General features: G+C 38.7%; 1 protein-coding gene across 1 annotated transcript in view; it reads right to left on the bottom strand.

Moving 5' to 3' along the window:
- The window catches only part of ivns1abpa (influenza virus NS1A binding protein a), a 46,395-nt gene extending 42,664 nt beyond the window's left edge, over positions 1–3,731 (bottom strand). The window contains exon 1 of the mRNA XM_055943692.1: positions 3,652–3,731. The gene's annotated coding sequence lies outside the window, so the exon portion shown is untranslated. The remainder of the gene's footprint in view (positions 1–3,651) is intronic.
- Positions 3,732–21,052: the final 17,321 nt, after the last annotated feature.

A 21,052-nucleotide genomic window follows, 5' to 3' on the forward strand; every position in this document is an offset into this window, starting at 1 on the left:
CCAGGTCTCAGTGGCCCCCAAAAGGTTCAGTGGGGCTTCACATATGAGCCTTGACAAGAGCAGTATGAATATTTCAGCTATGTCTCGTTCTGGCACGTGGCAGGTGCTGATGGCTGTGCTGCTGGCTTTTTCAGATCTTTTTCTCTGATTACGGCGTACTGCAGCGGAAGACATACCCTGATCTGAACACCGGGCACAGTGGTGGGCAGCCTGGCCCTGGACGCAACATGTGTCTTGGCATTTAATCAATACATTCTGAGGTTGGTGGGCCTTTTGATCAAGTAGTGAGTCACTAAGTCACTAATTGAATCACTAAGTTAGTCACAAAGTTCTCATCTCTAGTGATAGCACGGTGCTGCTGTATCATTCACCCTTGTAGAATATATTGCATTATGCAAAATGTTTTTTCCCAACTGGTAATATATTAAAACATTTTTTGCAAACATAGGGCATTATATTGGGCTCCCGAGTGGCGCAGTTGTCTAAGGCACTGCATCTCAGTGCTAAAGGTGTCACTACAGTCCCTGGTTTGATTCCAGGCTGTATCACATCCGGCCGTGATTAGGAGTCCCATAGGGCGGCGCACAATTGGCCCAGCGTTGGCTGGGGTAGGCTGTCATTGTACATAAGAATTTGTTCTAAGGCACTGAGATGCAGTGCCTTAGACCACTGCGCTCTACCTCAGCATTTCACAAATTCTGTCCTCGGGACCCCTAACACTACAAAGCAGATTCAAATGATCAAAGCTTGATGGTTTTTTGAACCAGCTGTGCAGTGCTCGGGCAAAAAACAAAACATCCAACCCTTGGGGTCCGAAGGACCGAGTTTGAGAAACCTTTCTACCGACTCCAGAAGAATCCCTTTTCAAGTCATGCGAGAAAAATATTGCATTTTATTTGGAATGGCAAACCAGATCAAGTTGAATGGGCATATTTATATAATGAACATGAGTTTGGAGGGTTAAAAAAATGAACTATTAAGGCATTAAACCTCTCTCTTAAAGCCTTCATTATACCAAAATGATATCGAAATCCAAACTGGTTTTCCAGCAGGCTACTAAGAGAGGCACATCCAATGTTCAAAAGGGGGATTTTTTGTTGTTATACAGCTTAAAACCAATCATTTCTGATGAATTGACAATGGAACCTTGTTTTAAAGTATCCTCCCTTGAAAACGAAGCCACATAGATTTGGTTACAAGTCCAATGCCATCCTCCAGAAGAGGCTAAACAAATATTACAGCAAATTATATGGCTAAAAAAAAGTATAAGTCAGGTATATTGTTTATGAATTGTAAATAAAGACTACAATTATAGTAACACAAGTAATTAACAAATTTCTATAGAGAGGTATGCTTAATACATAAGTATAACCAACTCATTGCAGTTCAGCCACAAAAATGGAAGAGGCAGAGGAAGGAATGTAGGAAGGAGTGTATTGGTTTTCCTGCCTCCAATGAAAAACCATGCATGGATTAAAATGACTAGTGTAAATCATTAAACGTTTCAGTTTATCTTAAGTTTGAGAGGTTTGGGAACTAAGATAACTGGGAACAGATTTTTGATGTCCCAATACTGTAGCATTGGGTTTATGAAATGATATACTAATCAACAATTGATGCATCAATTCGTTCTTTTCAATTTAAACTATTATATACAATTCTCACCACAAATATATGGGGCGTTGAACAGTAAGCCCTGTGCAGACTGCCACAAGGAAACAGATAATATTTTTTGGTACTGTCCTTCAGTGGTTCACTTTTACAATTTAGTAGACACTTTTCCAGAGTGACTGCAAACATTTTTGTTTGTGTCCCCTCATGTGAATTGAACCCACAATGCATAGCATTGCAAGCTCCACAGGACAACGCATGGCATTGCAAGCTCCACAGGACAACGCATGACATTGCAAGCTCTACAGGACAACGCATGGCATTGCAAGCTCTACAGGACAACACATGGCATTGCAAGCTCCACAGGACAACGCAAGCCATTGCAAGCTCCACAGGACAACGCATGGCATTTTGGAGTCAGGTCCAGGAGTGGTTGTGAAGTCATAACGTCTGTGTTCAGATGGACTTACAAACAGCACTGTTAGGAGATCTGAAAAACCTTGATCAATTAATGGGAAATATAATTATACTCTTAGGTAAAATATACATTTTTAGGGAAATCTTGGTAGAATTGGCACAAATAGAGAGGTTCGCGACCCTCGTAAGAATTCACATAAAAGGATGTATTGCAAAAGGAAATAGTAAAATGGTAGTGTACTTGGAAAGATGGGTTAGTATGTGGACATCTAAGGGTTGGAATTAAGATCAGAGTGTACTGTATATGTGCTCGAAGATAAACGTTAGTTTACTCCAATCAGGGGAAGGGTGGGAGGGGTGGTAGGGTTAGGAAAGATATAGGGGGAATGTAATGTTAAATGACCAGAATGAGCTAATGTATTCTAGAACTGGGTTTAGTTTTTAAAAAACTGGTTTGTGCCTGAATTAATGGAATGGAATATGAGAATGGTGTCATAAGAGCCAAGTCACATGGTGTTCTGATAACGAACTGATAAACTGTGACAAACTCTCTCACTCATGACTAACGCACCGTATGACCTTGACGAATGTGAGGGCGAATGTGAGGCAGTGGGATTGTGTATCTTTCTCTGTTCATTGCTCCAGATTAGGAATGACATCATTTTTTCTGTGTTCAAATTGTGTTTGCTGAAAGGGTCCAGAGGGTCAGAGAGATAAATATTATAGTGCAAGAGGTGCTGCCAGGTCATATAGATATTTCTCAATTGTATAGTACCTTATGTCAACTTTGAACCCAAAATATCTGACAGGTGGAAGTTTTACACAGGACTCTAGGCCATTGAAGCACTGTACCATTAAAGTTAATAGACCCAAACTGAAAACATTGTGTCCACTTCACTGAGCCAAAGTCTTGCGAAAATGATCGTTTTTTTAGACAAAATAACCATTTACCATTTTGTAGACATAATAATCAATCAATAAAATAAATTATTGAACATTAAAGGTCATCCTATCCTATTTTCGCCCTGGCGATTCAATCAGCAGCGACACAATTAGAATGTGTCAACTGGCTCGTTAAACTGTGTCCGTGGCGCAATGGTGTCTGTTGCTCCATCAACTTGTTCATTAATTTAACAGTGTCCATATTAATGGTGTAGCTGTTAAACCATTGTGACTGTCACAGAAGTCTCAGACTCTTCTTCTGTCCACTTTTATATTTAGTGAAATATTTCAGATATTTTATTCATATTTTTACTATTTAATAAGTATAGCTTGATCTTCTATCGTCCTAAAAGTTGTGTCAAAAGTCAGTATGACTGAGTGCCATGATGACAGTATGATGACAGATACCAGTTTGTTCCTGAATCGAGTGTTCCTCTTTCATAGCGGGTTCTTTGTTATGAAACCGCCCTTCCTTTCCACTGAAGTAAATATTATAGTTCCAAGCAAGGCTGGTCTTTCAGGTTTCTGTTTAAATAAAATCATCCTCACCATGCACATTCCTTATTTTCTTCAGTGCCCAGTTGTAACGAACGGTCTTCCAAGCTCATACATCTCTAAGCTCACAATCAAGTTGTATGCCTAATAATGACTGTATTAACATTTACCAAGCATCTCACTTACCAGTGAAGCTGGAGTGGAGTGTGCATTCCTCACCGCCTGAGTGACTGAGAGGTGAATGGGTTTTACAGAGGAACTAAAAGTGGAACTGTGATTGGGGGGGTTTCAAGACCTCCCCTTATCCCCCTGACCTGAGATACTGTGTAGACTATCAGCCTGCTAGACTAGTCCTCCATTTACCCGGAGTCAGAACTTATTTTGTCTTTTCCAGGTATTGGGTAAAGTTTATAGACAAATCTATAGATGACTTAGGACATATTAATAGTCCATTGTGATTGGTAGCAGGGGTCAGAGTGGACGTGAGCAGCATGAGAAGCCCAGTAGTCGTGAGTAGCATGGGGACACAGGCTAAAGATAAACAATCGCTGATTTGTCTGTTGATACTATAACTACTGTGACCTGAGCGGTATACTACAAAGCAGGATCAAGGAGTTAGCCAGCTAACTAGCCTAAATATTGTGATATAACTTAACATTTTTTAGAAAGATAAGCTTGAAATGGGCATTCTCTAATTGACTCAACAACCAAAAACACATATCTAAGTTTTGCTTTCTTAATGAACCGGAAAATCCACAATTATTTCTGGCTATGTATCAAAGTTAGTTGGCTAAATTATTGATCCGAAGGGGTATACTACAGTGCCTTCAAAAATGATTCCCCTTGACTTATTCCACATTTGTTGTGTTACAGCCTGAATTCCAAATTGATAAAATATTTTTTCTCACCCATCTACACACAATACCCCGTAATGACTAAGGAAATTTTTGTTGTTGTTGAGAAATATGCACATTTATTGTGAATGAAATACAGAAATCTCATTTACATTAGTTTTCACACCCCTGAGTTAATAGATGTTAAAATCACCTTTAGCAGCGATTACAGCTTTGATTCTTTCTGGGTAAATCTCTAAGAGATTTGCACACTTGGATTGTACAGTATTTGCACATTTATTATTTTTTAAATTCTTCAAACTCTCAAATTGGTTGTTGATCATTGCTAGACAACCATTTTCAAGTCTTGCCATGGATTTTCAGGCAGATGTAGGTTAAAACCTGGTAAGCGACTCCAGTGTAGATTTGGCTTTGTATTTTAAGTTGACCTGCTGAAAGGTAAATTCATTTCCCAGTATCTGGTGTAAAGCAGACTGAAGCAGGTTTTCCTCTAGGATTTTGCCTGTGCTTAGCTCCATTCCGTTTTTTTAACGATTACAAGCATAACCATAAGATGATGCAGCCACCACTATGCTTGAAAATGTTGAGAGTTGTACTCAGTAATGTGTTGGATTTGCCCCAAACATAACGCTTTGTATGCAGGACATAAAATGTATTGCTTTGTCACAGTTTTTGCAGTATTATTTTAGTGCCTTGTTGCAAACAGGATGCATGTTTTGGAATATTTTTTTTATGTATAGGCTTCCTTCTTTTCACTCTGTCAATTAGGTTAATATTGTGGATAACTACAATGTTGTTGATCCATCCTCAGTTTTCTCCTATCACAGCCATTAAACTCTCTAACTGTTTTAAAGTCACCATTGTCCTCATGATGAAATCCTTGAGAGGTTTCCTTCCACTGAGGTAGAAAGGACGCCTGTGTCACGCCCTGGCCTTAGTATTCTTTGTTTTCTTTATTATTTTAGTTAGGTCAGGGTGTGACATGGGGAATGTTTGTGTTTTGTTGTTTTTGGGTGATTCTATGGTAAAGGGGTTGTTGGGTGTAGTATATGGGTTTGTGTTGAGTACATGTGTCTAGCGTTGTCTATGTATGTTTAGTTGTTTATGTCAGAACGTTTGTAGCCTGTGTATGTGCACAACGTTTATTAGCTTCACGATCGTTTTGTTAGTTTGTATTAAGTGTTTCGTGTTTATTTTTTGTCGTCTTTAAAATAAAAGAAGATGGCTTATTTTCCAAATGCTGCGTTTTGGTCCGTCAATCCGCCACACGATCGTGACAGCCTGTATCTCTGTAGTGACTGGGTTTATTGATACACCATCCAAAGTGTAATTAATAACTTCATCATATTCAAAGGGATATTTAGTGTCAACTTTTCTTTTGAACCCATCTACCAATAGGTGCTGTTCTTTGCGAGACATTGGCAAACCTCCCAGGTATTTGTGGTTGAATCTGTGTCTGGAATTCACTGCTCAACTAAATGACCGTATAAGTAATTGTATGTGTGGGGTACAGAGATGAGGAGTCATTCAAAAATCATGTTAAACAATTTTATTGCAAACAGAGTGAGTCCATGCAACTTATTATGTGACTTGTTAAGAAAATCTTATTTAGGCTTGCCATAAAAAAGGGGTTATTAAATAAGCATTTCGCTACACTCGCAATAACATCTGCTAAACATGTGTATGTTACCAATACAATTTGATTTGAAATACTTATTGACTCTTCAGCTTTTCATTTTTTATTAATATGTAAATATAAAAATTAAACATTTTCACTTTGACATTTTGGGGTATTGTGTGTAGGCCAGTGACAAAAAAAATCTCAATTTAATCCATTTTAAATTCAGGCTGTAACACAACAAAATGTGGGAAAAATGAAGGGGTGTGAATAGTTTCTGAAGCTAGATTTACCCAGGCTTTTCTGAAATTAGCTAGCTTCAGTTCGCTTCACATTCCAGCTCAGGCTTCATCCGTACTACAACTGTGGCTATTGCTCGTCCGCCTGCTGCTAACCTAACTCTAGCAGGCTTGTAACTGCGCGTGGCTAGTCGAACGCCGAACTCTTCATTGAGAAAATGCTGAAATAAGAAGTGCTGTCTTTCTTTTATTAAGTATCGGTAATGTGCTTTTGTGTTCTTATCAACGCACACAGCACCCTTTTCTCTACTTCTATCGATAAATAATTTTATAACGTCATATGAAAGTTTTACGGTGCGTGAACTTTCAAATACATTCTGTCACTGCTAAATAAGTAATGTGATTTTTTTTATTTTTAACATAACACTTGATTAATAAAATATTTAATCGGTCGTCTTCCTCAAATGAAGTGTCACGCCCTGGCCTTAGTTATCTTTGTTTTCTTTATTATTTTAGTTAGGTCAGGGTGTGACATGGGGGATGCATGCGTTTTGTATTGTCTAGGGTTTTTTGTATGTTTATGGGGCAATGTTTAGTCTAGGTGTATGTATGTCTATGGTTGCCTAGATTGGTTCTCAATTAGAGACAGCTGTCTATCGTTGTCTCTGATTGGGAGCCATATTTAGGCAACCATAATCATTAGGTAGTTTGTGGGTGATTGTCTATGTCTTTACGTAAGTTGCCTGTGTTCTGCACTTGTCGTATTATAGCTTCACGGTCGTTTGTTGTTTTGTTTAGTTTGTTTTAGTGTTCTTCGTCTTCCTTAAATAAATACATAATGTATTTATATCACGCTGCGTCTTGGTCCTCTCTGATGATGATGAAGCAATGTTTGCGAGAGGGAGGGAATCTGATTTCATTGGTTCTCAACTCGCAGTTCAGATACTTCATTCAGGATGAATGTAGTTAACGGAGCAGGGTAGTTCTGAAGCATTCGTAGCCATATAAATTAACCTGACTAAAAGGTGAGCCACTTTCGTGGTACCTGTTATCCAGAGTTGGATCTCGGTTGACCAAAGTTACCTCGCTAACTCCTCAAACCACTCTGCTAGTACACCCCTCAAGTCTGCCTCCACTCTTTACTTTTAATGCTGATGCGAGGCCCCAGTTACCCAGATGCACCCAGCCGGGTGCAAGACATGAGTGTTAGGCCTCTTTAGAGGTACACAGAGTCCCTTTACGTTTGTGAATCCATCTCTGTCTTTTCTCTGTAATGTGCTTAAGCCAAAAGGGCAAACACACACACAGATACGCGCACACACACACACACACACTGAAAGTTGATGTTCTATTTGGCTCACACAGTTCAGCTAAATCCCTGTTCTTTTTTTTTTGGTACACTTACACTCATTTTGGTAAAAGCTTGAGTAAGTGGTGCTTAATTCTACTATGCACCAGTAATTTGGCTCTCTATCTCAGTAATCGCCATGGCGACCAGACATTTTAATGCCTCATTCAGATGTAGGGGCTTATATTAACATAAGAGCAGACGTGTCGTCATTGGATGGATTAAAAGTAGCCAATTTGCATGCTCTCTGTCCTCTACCTCAACCCTCCCAATGGGCAAAAACTGGTTGAATCGGTGTTGTTTCCATGTCATTTCAACAAAAACATTAAATATGATGGCGTTGAAACAACGTGGACAACTGATTGGATTTGAAAAGTTATTAACGTAGGGTAATTTCAGATTTTTTCACCCAACTTAATACCTAAATCCCATGACATGGTGAAATTTTTGGTTGATTTGACACTGAATTCACGTTAGTTGACAACTAACCAAATTTAAATGAAAACTACACATTGAAATAACATCTGTGCTCAATGTCTCTTCTCATCTCCCCTTTCTCCTAGCTCTCTCTCTCTGTCCATAGCTCCCTGCCTATTTTCTTTTAAAGTAGTGGTTATTTGGCTATGGTCTACGAGTAAATCGTCCTCACTGCATATGAACAGGTTTTCTAAAAGGCTTCCCATGGTTCTAACGTGCCTTGTCCCCTTGAGTTCAGGGGCCATACCCACAAAGCATCTCAGAGTAGAAAATCGGTAATTCAACAGTGTCTCTTAAGCTTTTGACGAGTATTTCACAAGGCCTATTTCACACGATATGCATAAATAACCTACTTAAACCACTAAGCTAATAAAATCCTATTTTTATTTCGATTATTTAAAACCTTTTACTGCAGTGGGCTAAATCAGGGTCACACAGAGTGTTTCTTGGTAGTCTTAAATAAATCTACTTTGAATTAAAAGTAAACAGCTCACGCGCATGGTTGTGAGTTTACAACACTATCTGTATCATGTTAGATATAGAGTTGAAATATATTATATTTAGAGTTTTCATCCCCAAATTACTTTTATATACTTCACAGAGACTGAAATATAACAAAACTATTTGACATAGAAACAGCAGATTTTCCGTGTGTATAAAAAAAAAAAAAAGTTGACTAATTATGAAATTATTGAAAGATATGAATAACATTCCACCCATGAGGGCACTAGGTCAAGTCATTTGACTGCAGGAAAGTGCTTACTTAATCTACATCATGTTATCCTTTTGGAGCTAAATATCACATTGTTAAAAAAAATATTCCTAAATTGGAAATACATATAAGTTGGGCATCTTTATTAACTTTTGATTGTGATCGTTAAAAATGATAAACCTATGAAACTTTTTTTTTTGTTGCAACATTATCGCAAGTGACTTGATGCCTAGCTGCTGTGCCAAAGCTAGTTAGAGCTGATCAGGAGTGAAAATGAGTGTGTTAATATAGTGCTAATAGTAAAAATATGAATCTTTTGACAATCACTTGTAGTCTGTTGCTGGCTTCAAATGCTTGTGGGAAACTGCTTCTACACCTGCATTGCTTGCTGTTTGGGGTTTTAGGCTGGGTTTCTGTACACCCCTTTGTGACATCAGCTGATGTAAGAAGGGCTTTATAAATTAATTTGATTGAACTGGGAACTGGGAAGTCTGGCATGATTGTGTTCAAACAATGATCTCTATAAACCCTGGATTGCTTATAGTATTTATTGGCAGTGCTTGACTTGGACTGAAATAGATGCTGTTTATATTTAGGTGTATATGCATTATTTTGCGCACGGGAGGTATAAAAGGCATATTTTTTTTTATTTTTAATTATTTAACATTTATTTAACTAGGCAAGTCAGTTAAGAACAAATTTTTATTTACAATGACGGTCTACCAAAAGGCAAAAGGCCTCCTGCGGGGATGGGATTAAAAATCATGGGATTAAAAATGCTAATAAATTAAATAAAAATATAGGACAAAACACACATCACGACAAGAGAGACAACACAAAACTACAGGTAGCCTAGTGGTTAGAGCGTTGGACTAGTAACTGAAAGGTTGCAAAATCTAATCCCCAAGCTGACAAGGTAAAAATCTGTCGGTCTACCCCTGAACAAGGCAGTTAATTAACCCACTGTTCCTAGGCCGTCATAGAAAATAAGAATTTGTTCTTAACTGACTTGTCTAGTTAAATAAAGGTAAAATAAAAAACATACAGAGAGACCTAAGACAACAACATAGCATGGCAGAAACACATGACAACACAAATAAGAATGTGCAAGGAAGAATGTGGTAAAAATTAGCCTGTTTGTAAGGGGGTCATAAATGTGGCCCATTTTTTTTGTTACAGGCAAAAAATACTGTAAATCCTATGTGAAAGAATATGAGGAGTAGGAGCTCAAGCAGTAGAACTCAAGCAGTAGAACATTTGAGGTGCCGGTACTTAGCTCCAGTGAGCTCCTGCCCAATTCAAGCACTGTGTATTGGCCATTGAGAGACTTTGAAGCCACTGGTTGGCCATATTGGCACTCCCAAGTAGGAGCAGTCCTCGAAAGGAATGGATGGAATTCAACAGTATTTCAATTAAATGTTTCAAGGACAAAATTACATGTATTTGGCTAACAATATCATTTAAAAGTATGCATTAATGTGTATGTAATTTAAATGTGGGGAAAACAAATGTAGATATTAATAAAAGGATTTCTATAGCTTCTAAAATATGTTTTACAATGGTGGAGGAGTTCAAAGATGGAGGCACGGTGGTTTCAATACAGTGCCCCCAATCAGTCATCTAGCAGGGTTTCCTAACCCTCTCCTCGCCCCCCCAGACATTTACCATTTTTGTTTTAACCCTAAACTGGCACACCTGATTCAATAAGTCAAAGGCTTTATGATTAGTTGACTAATTGAATCAGGTGTTCCAGTTTAGGGTTAAAACCAAAATTAGAAATGTTTGGGGGGGGGGGGTCTAGGAGTGGGTTGGGAAACCCTGAGTTTGTATATAAATCAATGTGTTAAAGTGCTTTTGAAGTCGGGGAAATTATTCAACCAATACGGTTTTAGCTAGCTTGATAAGCTTGTGTAACATTGCTAATAATACAGTTTGCTAGCTTGCTTAACATTCACAATATGGTCATACTAGCTATATTATCCATATTGAAAGCCTAAAGGTCATAGTTGTCAAAAAACTGATTTGTTGTCATCTTTTGGTTGAAAAGGTCTGAAACTCGGCAACTTGGGTAATAACCTTTTCTCTCAGTCTCCAACTTGTAATTCCAACTCGAACGGTCATTCAAGTGAAATTTCCCATTAGGAACTAGGAGCGTCCAAAAGCTCTGATAGCATGTGAATGTGGCATATTTCATAATATTCCCTTAAAAGAGCGACTGTCACCTAAAAAGCAACTTGTTTTGAAAATGTGATGATGGGGAAGCTACTCTGAAAATATAGTTTACCAAGCTACCAATTACTTCACACTGAAAGAAGTTAAACTACACTACAGCTACCCTTAAGAAAAATAAAGTTTACTTAACTAAAGTTACTTTGAAATAGTACTGTAGTTCACTATCCAAACTACTTTGTGAATAGTTATCAAATCTAAATCTGAAATGCTATAGAATACAAATCGCAAGAACATATCACTCTTGTCAGATGGTAACAGAATCTGTTACTACATGTTACTACATGTAGTTCACTACTGGGTTTATTTCAATCCTGTCCACATCTGGCAGCAGTAATCATAAGTAATCATTCATTCGGAGCACAGCTGCATGTGACCAGATAGTAATGCCCATAGTCAATTTGTTTTGACATTTGATATCCTTATGGGGCTAGTTAGGGACCATCAGTAAATTACACAATGTACAGGGGACAATATTTTAAAATGTCAATAGCTCCACATTTCAATGACTTAAAAACCTCAAGCCAACTATAAATTGTAGAAATTCATATACAAATATTGAAAGTATTTAATCAGACAACTAAAAGATGTGCAACATGAAAATATTGTAATTTATTGATATCCCTAACTAACGCCATAGGCAATCCAATGTCAGACCAACTTTACCCCCCTATTATCATAACCTGTTATGTAAACAAACCATCTGTGCTGACAAATCATCAGTATCACAAAACCGGCCTTAGCCTTCCTCCCGGGCAAGAACCGGGTGCCTATTTTGGCCGACAGTGAAGTTGGCTGAAAACAAAAGTGACATAACTTCTCTAGGATAGGGGGCAGCATTTTCATGTTTGGATGAAAAGCATACCCAAATTCAACTGCCAGCTGCTCATCCCCAGAAGATAAGATCCAGATTTCTAAGGGACCTTCCTGCAGTTGCTATCGCTTCCACTGGATGTCAACAGTCATTAGAAATTGGTTGAGGTTTTTTCTTTGAGAAATGAAGAAGTAGCCATGTTCAGAATGATGCTCCAGTGAAGTGTACTGTTTATTAGAGGTGCGTGACCAGAAAGCATGCTACACATTGTTTTCCTCCGGTATTGAACACAGATCATCCCGTCTTCAATTTTATTGATTATTTACGTAAAAAAATACCTAAAGTTGTATTACAGAAGTAGTTTGAAATGTTTTGGCAAAGTTTACAGGTAACTTTTGAGATATTTTGTAGTCACGTTGCACAAGTTGGAACCGGTGTTTTTCTGGATCAAACGCGCCAAATAAATTGACATTTTGGATATATATCGACGGAATTAATCGAACAAAAGGACCATTTGTGATGTTTATGGGACATATTGGAGTGCCAACAACAGAAGCTCGTCAAAGGTAAGGCATTAATTATATTTTTATTTCTTCGTTTTGTGTCATGCCTGCAGGGTTGAAATATGCTTCTCTCTCTTTGTTTACTATGGTGCTATCCTCAGATAATAGCATCGTTTGCTTTCGCCGAAAAAGCCTATTTGAAATCTGACATGTTGGCTGGATTCACAACAAGTGTAGCTTTAATTTGGTGTTTTGCATGTGTGATTTCATGAAAGTTCGATTTTTATAGTAATTTATTTGAATTTGGCGCTCTGCATTTTTACTGGCTTTTGGCCAAGTGGGACGTTAGCGTCCCACATATCCCAGAGAAGTTAAGCACGTGGACTAATAAAAAGGATTCTGTGTTTTTACATGCAAAAGTGATTGCTTTTGATAAAATATGTTACATCTTCCCAATGAAAAGTAGTTTGAAAATTCAAACACTACCGTACAAAAGTTTGGGGTAACTTAGAAATGTCCTTGTTTTTGTAAAAAAAAACATTTTTTTTGTCCATTTAAATTATCATAAAACTGATCAGAAATACAGTGTAAACATTGTTAATGTTGTAAATGACTATTGTAGCTGGAAACAGCTGTTTTTTTAAATGGAATATTTACATAGGTGTACAGAGGCCCATTATCAGCAACCATCACTCCTGTGTTCCAATGGCACGTTGTGTTAGCTAATCCAAGTTTATCATTTTAAAATGCCAATTGATCATTTAAACGCTTTTCCAATTATGTTAGCACAGCTAAAAACTGTTGATCTGATTAAAGAAGCAATCAAACTGTCCTTCTTTAGACTAGTTGAGGATCTGAAGCATCAGCATTTGTGGGTTCGATTACAGGCTCAAAATGGCCAGAAACAAAGAACTTTATTCTGAAACTCTTCAGTCTATTCTTGTTCTGAGAAATGAAGACTATTCCATGCGAGAAATTGACAAAAAACTGAAAATCGTATACAGCGCTGTGTACTACTCCCTTCACAGAACAGTGCAAACTGTCTCTAACCAGAATAGAAAGAGGAGCGGGAGGCCCCGGTGCACAACTGAGCAAGAGGACAAGTACATTAGAGTGTCTAGTTTGAGAAACAGACTCCCCAGAAATTCTCAACTGGCAGCTTCATTAAATAATACCCGCAAAACACCAGTCTCAACGTCAACAGTGAAGAGGCGACTCCGGGATGCTGGCCTTCTAGACAGAGTTCCTCTGTCCAGTGTCTGTGTTCTCTTGCCCATCTTAATCTTTTCTTTTTATTTGCCAGTCTGAGATATGGCTTTTTCTTCGCAACTCTGCCTAGAAGGCCAGCATCCCGGAGTCGCCTCTTCACTGTTGACGTTGAGACTGGTGTTCTGCCTAGAAGGCCAGCATCCCGGAGTCGCCTCTTCACTGTTGAACACACGCCTTTTAAAACACAGCTTTTAAAATGATAAACTTGGATTGGCTAACACAACGTGCCAGTCAGCCGTTTCCAGCTACAAAAGTCATTTACAACATTAACAATGTCTGCACTATTTCTGATCAATATTATGTTATTTTAATGGACAACAAATGTCTAAGTGACCCCAAACTTTTGAACAGTATTTAATGTAACCATTCTCTGAAAGATGCATCATGCTGCCTTGTTGACAACATGATCGAGCAACGCTCCTGCCTCAATGCTTTTGCTCATTCATGTCACGGGCCAGAGCCCAGTGCACCCCGGTTCAGCTTAATCAAAATCCCTCAATGTCACTGAGAGTCACTACATTTTTTCCTTTGTGCTACCTCAAACTGTTGTGATTACCAACTGAAAAACCTTTGAGTATATTTTAATCCTTGCTCCAGTGTCTTAACCATAATCATCCTTAATAATTGTTTGTTATGAAACATTTAAGTTATATTCTTCAAGAATCAATGGGTAAATTTAAATCCAAAAATGGATGTAGCAACTAAAGGTTTTAGTTGCTACATCCATTTTTGGACTTAAATTAAATTAATTATATACTGTATACCCATTGATTCTTGAAGAATATAACTTATAAATGTTTCATGAGTTTAGTTCAACTGTCACACCTCATCAGAACACAAAATATAATCTTAATTTACTCCAGTGTTTGTAAACAATGTAAATGTAAGCAAACACTGTATAGCCTTAAAAAATGGTTATAACTATACTTTTTTATATCATGGATGGTAAGTCCCTGCATCCAGAGCTCTGTCCATGAGTTTGAGAGTGGTTGCATTTCTCCAGGCCCTTCCCTCAGATATTTTACTAAAACAAAGGCAGGGTGTCCACTTTGTCATTGTTTCAATTAAGGGTTCTAGCTTTAAAACAGGTTTTAACAGGATTTCTAAGATTTTGTTCTGAGAAGCTTTGTGAATAAAGGCCCTGATGTGAAAACTGTTCAAACGTTTACCCAACAGGCTACGTACGGGCTAACCAACTCTCTTCCTTACACACACACACAGTAGGGGTATGTTTTCCTTGAGTGATTCTCGGAAAGGGTCAGAGGTCATCCCCTAACCCCTAAGATTTGGGCCTCATGCAGAGAGAAAAAATGTTATGAACGATCATCCCCCAACCACCCCCCCCCCCCCCCCCCCCCCCCCCCACCTACACCCATCTCTGAAAAGGCTGCAATATACTGGGAGTACAACAGAACCACAGCTCACACTCAATACTGTACTTCAGGATAAAACTGCACAGTATCGTCAACATAAAATCAGCACACCTCTAACACACCCTGCTAGATGACACAATCATTCTCTTCAATGCCCTTATGAAGTGGTAAAATGGTGATTGAGCTGTATTAGACCCGGAACGACCCCAGTGTCTCAGAGAGCAGATCAATGAGACCTCAGATCAATGAGAGACCATATCGACCGGTTATTTAGTCTACAATAATAATCAGCCCGGTGGCCAATGTTCTCTCTAAACTGTACACGGGTACGCAGTAGCCTCGGGACTGCTGCGAAGCTCACCCGGGACTGCTGCACAGAGAGAAGCACTCAACTTTCTAGAGTTTACCCTGTTAGTTAACACTATCAATGTTTCCCTTTACTATGGCAATTGTGATCGAATCAATGCAATATTAGCCACTTTTATTGCAGCATACCGAATCAAAACGAACTATGCAAGATATTTTGTTGTAGGCAGAACGCATCGGAGTAGGATTCTATTGCACAAGACTCAGCCTGCACTCTACACAGATCAGTGTGGCATAACCAATCAGAGCTGCAGTAGGCCTATATGCAAATAGTTATAGATAATTTGTAGTTAGTAATAGGGGAGTGATTACTTCCTATAAGAGCACAAAACCTGTACATTTCTAGACATCTTTGAAAGTGAGCCAGGTAAAGAGCTTTTTTTTGTCTTGAAGGGGCATTGTTGTATTTTGAGACAGGCTTGAATAAGCTAAGTAGCCAATAGGCAGAGGATAGCATAATGTGTCTGATTCTCTGTAATAATGGTTTGGGAATAAATATGAATTTTATTTTGTAAAGTGGTTTCTTGCATCAAACAACACATAAACATGTTCAGTCACCTCCTTGTCTGATAGGACAAGTGGATAAACAGGTTCATGTCAAGTCCTGCATGTTAAAAAAAAGTCTCATTGAATGTAGGCCTACATTGAACATCACAGATTGGCTGCTACTGTTGGCTGAATAAAGCCTGAGTGATAGAACAGCTGTTTCCATGTTAAAATGTTACGGGATGCATTTCCTCCATTGTTTTTGGTAGGCCTACATTCCTAGGCCACTGTTAAAACTGTCATTTAAAGTGGGTACAGCCTCAGTGTTCACAGTAAACTGGCTCAAATTAAAATCCTACATCTCTAATGAGCTTTTTAGAGTCTCACTGCTCTTCCTTCAACAGCTAACTGTGTCTATGGAGGAAACAGAGTTTGCTGGAGCTGTTTGCTCTACACGTGGCTAGATGATCACTCTCTACTTTTCTTAATTAAGTGATTAGTTGTATATCACCCCTCGTTATTTTAGGAGCGTTGTTTTTGTGTGATGTCTAAAAGCCCAGAAAGGGTGTGAAAATTAAAGGGATAGTTAACCCCAATTACAAAATGACTGTCACGCCCTGACCTTAGAGATCCTTTTAATTCTCTATTTGGTTAGGTCGGGGTGTGACTAGGGTGGGCAATCTATGTTTTCTATTTCTTTGTTGGCCTGGTATGGTTCCCAATCAGAGGCAGCTGTCTATCGTTGTCTCTGATTGGGGATCATATTTAGACAGCCTTTTTTCCACCTTTAGTTTGTGGGATCTTGTTTTTGTGTAGCTGCCTGTGAGCAGCCCAGAACATCACGTTTAATTTTCTTCTGTATTGTTTTTGGTGAGTTTTATATTTATTAAACATGTGGAACTCTAAGTACGCTGCACCTTGGTCCACTCATTCCAACAACGAGCGTGACAATGACACAGTGGTTTTTATCTTACCCAGTCTATGGACAAGGTATGACAGCAATTCATGCTTTGGTTTAATTTTCCTGTTACTGTTTCCACATGCTAACGTTTTCGCATTTGTGGCACAAACATTTTCACGCATCACTTTCAAATCATCTATGTGACTTTGTTGAGCTTCACAAACAATTTGAAATGCTTTTGGATGATTTGGACATGACGCTGGACTATTGCTGCACAGAGTGAGCCCATGCAACCTAAGTGACTTGTTAAGCAAATTGTTACTCCTGAACTTATTTATGCTTGCCATAAGAAAGCGGTTGAATACTTATTGACTCAAGCTTTTTATTTTTATTAAATTGCAAAAATGTCTTAAAACATCATTCCACTTTAACATTATGGGGTATTGTGTGTAGGCCTGTGACAAAAAAATATATACATTTAATCAATTTTAAATTCGGGCTGTAACACAACAAAATGTGGAAAAAGTAAAGAAATACTTTCTGAAGGCACTGTACAATTTGGATGGTGTATCAATACACCCAGTCACTACAAAGATACAGGCGTCCTTCCTAACTCAGTTGCCGGAGAGGAAGGAAACCGCTCGGGGATTTCACCATGAGGCCAATGGTGACTTTAAGACAGTTACAGAGTTTAATGGCTGTGAAAGGAGAAAAATTGAAGATGGATCAACAACATTGTAGTTAATCCACAATACTAACCTTAATGACAGAGTGGAAGAAGGAAGCCTGTACTGTTGAAAAATATTCCATAACATGCATCCTGTTTGCAACAAGGCACTAAAGTAAAACTGCAAAAAATGTGACGAAATCAACTTTATATTCTGAATACAAAGCATTATGTTTGGGGCAAGTCCAACACAACATTCTGTATCACTGACAACCACTTTTCACCTTTTCAAGCATGGTTGTGGCTGCATCATGTTAAGGGTCTGCTTGTCATCGTCAAGGACTAGGATGTTTTTTTTCAGGATACAAAAAACAGAATGGAGCTAAGCACTGGCAAAATCCTAGCGGAAAACCTGTTTCAGTCTGCTTTCCAACATTTACTGGTAGACAAAATTCACCTTTCAGCAGGACAATAATCTAAAACCCAAGGCCAATATACACTGGTGTTGCTTACCAAGGTGACATTGAACGTTCCTGAGGGGCGTAGTTACAGTTTGGACTTAAATCGTCCTGAAAATATATGGCAAGACTTGAAAATGACTGCCTAGCAATGATTAACAACCAATATTTAAGAGTAATGTGCAAATATTGTACAATCCATGTGTGCAAAGCTCTTAGAGACTTGCCAAGAAAGACTCACAGCTGTAATCGCTGCCAAAGGTGAACGTAACATGTTTTAACTCAGGGTTGTGAATACTTATGTAAATAAGATATATTTCTGTATTTAATTTTCAATAAATGTGCAAAAATGTCTAAAAACATGTTTTCACTTTGCCGTTATGGGCTATTGTGTGTAGATGGGTGAAAAACAAAATATATTTAATCCACTTTGAATTCAAGCTGTAACACAACAAAATGTGCAATAAGGGGTATGAATATTTTCTGAAGGCACTGTATATACACGTAACTGCCAAAAATAAAGGAAACACTTGAGTAAATGAGAGGTACAAAGTATATTAAAAGCAGGTGCTTCCACAAAGGTGTAGATCCTGAGTTAATTAAACAACTAACATCCCATCATGCTTAGGGTCATGTATAACAATGGCTACCATGGCTAGAAGAAGAGATCTCAGTGACTTTGAAAGGGGGGTCTCAAAGGAGCATAGATGGTTTAAAGTGTCTGTCTGTCTGTCTGTTTGTTAGTGTGTGCCAGTCAACAGAACTCAGCCCAGTTATTGAAGCTGTTCTGGCTGCTCGTGGTGGCCCAACATCCTGTTAAGACATTATGTTGGTGTTTCCTTTATTTTGACTGTTACCTGTAGTTTTCCACAAAAGAGAGATTCACATGCAGGCTAATAATTCCCTCTGTACATTCAGAGGCCAACCAACTGAAACTGTAGCTAAGAGGTAATGGTGCAATAGCATTCCTCTGGCGTTGACCCTGTGGCTGAAGTTAACCCTAAAACAGGTGGTTTAGAAATATGACATAGATTCATACATTAGACCAAGGCCACAGTTTAACACACACATACACACACACACATACATACATACATACATACATACATACATAGAGAGAAAGAGGGGTTGGAGGAAGGGGTCTGTGTGTCAGAAATAGGGTCAATAAAGAGTTAAACTTTGAACCAGTGTGTGCCTCCACATCACCACTTCCACTTCACCTTGAGCCCAGAAAGCCCCTCCAGCCTTGAGCAGAGCCTCCCTCGTCTCCCCCCTGCTACTCCAGAACTGCTCATGTATGCATTATGAGGTGAGGAATGCGGAAGGTCATTCGACTATGCATTGAAGTGAGATTACTTCAAGATAGTTCAGGCCACTTTAGAAGTGCCGTGACTGCACTTCAGCCTATATGACCGCCGAGCTGCATAAGGTTCGAGTCCCTGGATCAATGAAACACACCAGTGTACCAGTGTATTCCATGTCTGGGTTTGAATTCGTACCCTGAGATGGCACAAGCCCTGCTCTGCCTTGTGTGCTGATTTGGTTATGACTATTACATACTCCTCATTTGGCCGTTAACAGTTATTGATGTAATTTGCTAAGTTATTTCCTTCAGTTTGTGCATTTATTTAGAGTGCTTACTTTGTTTTTGTTCTTTTTTGGTGCCGCCATAGATATAGTGGCTGCGGCTTCTCGAAGCTCCGCTCTTGCACGTCTGCATTCTATAGGAGGCTTGCTCATGGTTGTTCGAGAAGCGCGCACCCTTTTTCCGGCGGGTTCTGTAATTTTGCTGGCCTTCTAGGCAGAGTTGCAAAGAAAAAGCTTTATCTCAGATTGGCCAATAAAAATAAAAGATTAAGATGGGCAAAAGAACACAGACACTGGACAGAGGAACTCTGCCTAGAAGGCCAGCATCCCGGAGTCGCCTCTTCACGTTGAGACTGGTGTTTTGCGGGGACTATTTAATAAAGCTTCCAGTTGAGGACTTGTGAGGCGTCTCTTTCTCAAACTAGACACTAATGTACTTGTCCTCTTGCTCAGTTGTGCACCGGGGCCTCCCACTCCTCTTTCTATTCTGGTTAGAGTCAGTTTGCGCTGTTCTGTGAAAGGAGTAGTACACAGCGTTATACCAGATCTTCAGTTTCTTGGCAATTTCTTGCATGGAATAGCCTTCATTTATCACAACAAGAATAGACTGATGAGTTTCAGAAGAAAGTGTTTTGTTTTTGGCCATTTTGAGCCTGTAATCAAACCCACAAATGCTGATGCTCCAGATAAAGGCCAGTTTGATTGCTTCTGTAATCAGATCAACAGTTTTCAGCTGTGATAACATAATTGCAAAAGGGTTTTCTAATGATCAATTCGCCTTTTAAAATGATCAACTTGGATTAGCTAACACAATGTGCCATTGGAACACAGGAGTGATGGTTGCTGATAATGGGCCTCTGTACGCCTATGTAGATATTCCATTAAAAAATCAGCAGTTTCCAGCTACAATAGTCATTTATAACATTAACAATGTCTACACTGTATTTCTGATCAATTTGATGTTATTTTAATGGACAAAAAATGTACTGACCCCAAACTTTTTAACAGTAGTGTGTATATTTTTTTAATGGCATTTTATGTATTCCTACGTGCCTGCCTGGCCTACTTTTTCACACAATGCAACATTGGCATATCTTGATTTCTTCTCTGTTGCCTATCACGTTGAACGACCATTCGTTTGTTACCAGGTGAGCAGAGACAGATTGGCAGTAGAGCCATCAATATAGCACTTTTGTAATGTAGGCTACAGTAAGACCTTTAGTAGCTACAGCGGCGCTTAGGAGGGCGCACGTCTTGCTGGTTCCTGCTTTACTTTGCTTTTTTATGGCTATTTTTGCGGTAATTATTACTTTGTTTGCTAAAAATTGGACAATAAATTGTGCCATCCTGTATTATACTTGTGCTAAAGTGTTTATTCTATTCTACTGAGCCACTAACTTTATGTTCGTATTCATTTTAATTATTTCTTATTGTTGCATTGTTGAATAGGAACCAGCAAGTAAGGATTTCATTGGATAGTGTATACCATGTGACTTGAAACTAAATCCGTAACAGGATATGTGATTCTCCATATCATCGTTACAGCTTCGCTAGTGTAAAGTTTAGCAGGTAGTTAAACATTTTTTTTTTTAATGTTGAAAGATATTAAATCCATGTTTTCTATTAAGTGAGAAATGCTTCTTGCATGTGTGTAGATCTTTCTTTTGGTTGCACTGTGTGACGAGC

Source organism: Salvelinus fontinalis, chromosome 14, assembly GCF_029448725.1.
Source record: "Salvelinus fontinalis isolate EN_2023a chromosome 14, ASM2944872v1, whole genome shotgun sequence".
Classification (NCBI taxonomy): Eukaryota; Metazoa; Chordata; class Actinopteri; order Salmoniformes; family Salmonidae; genus Salvelinus; species Salvelinus fontinalis.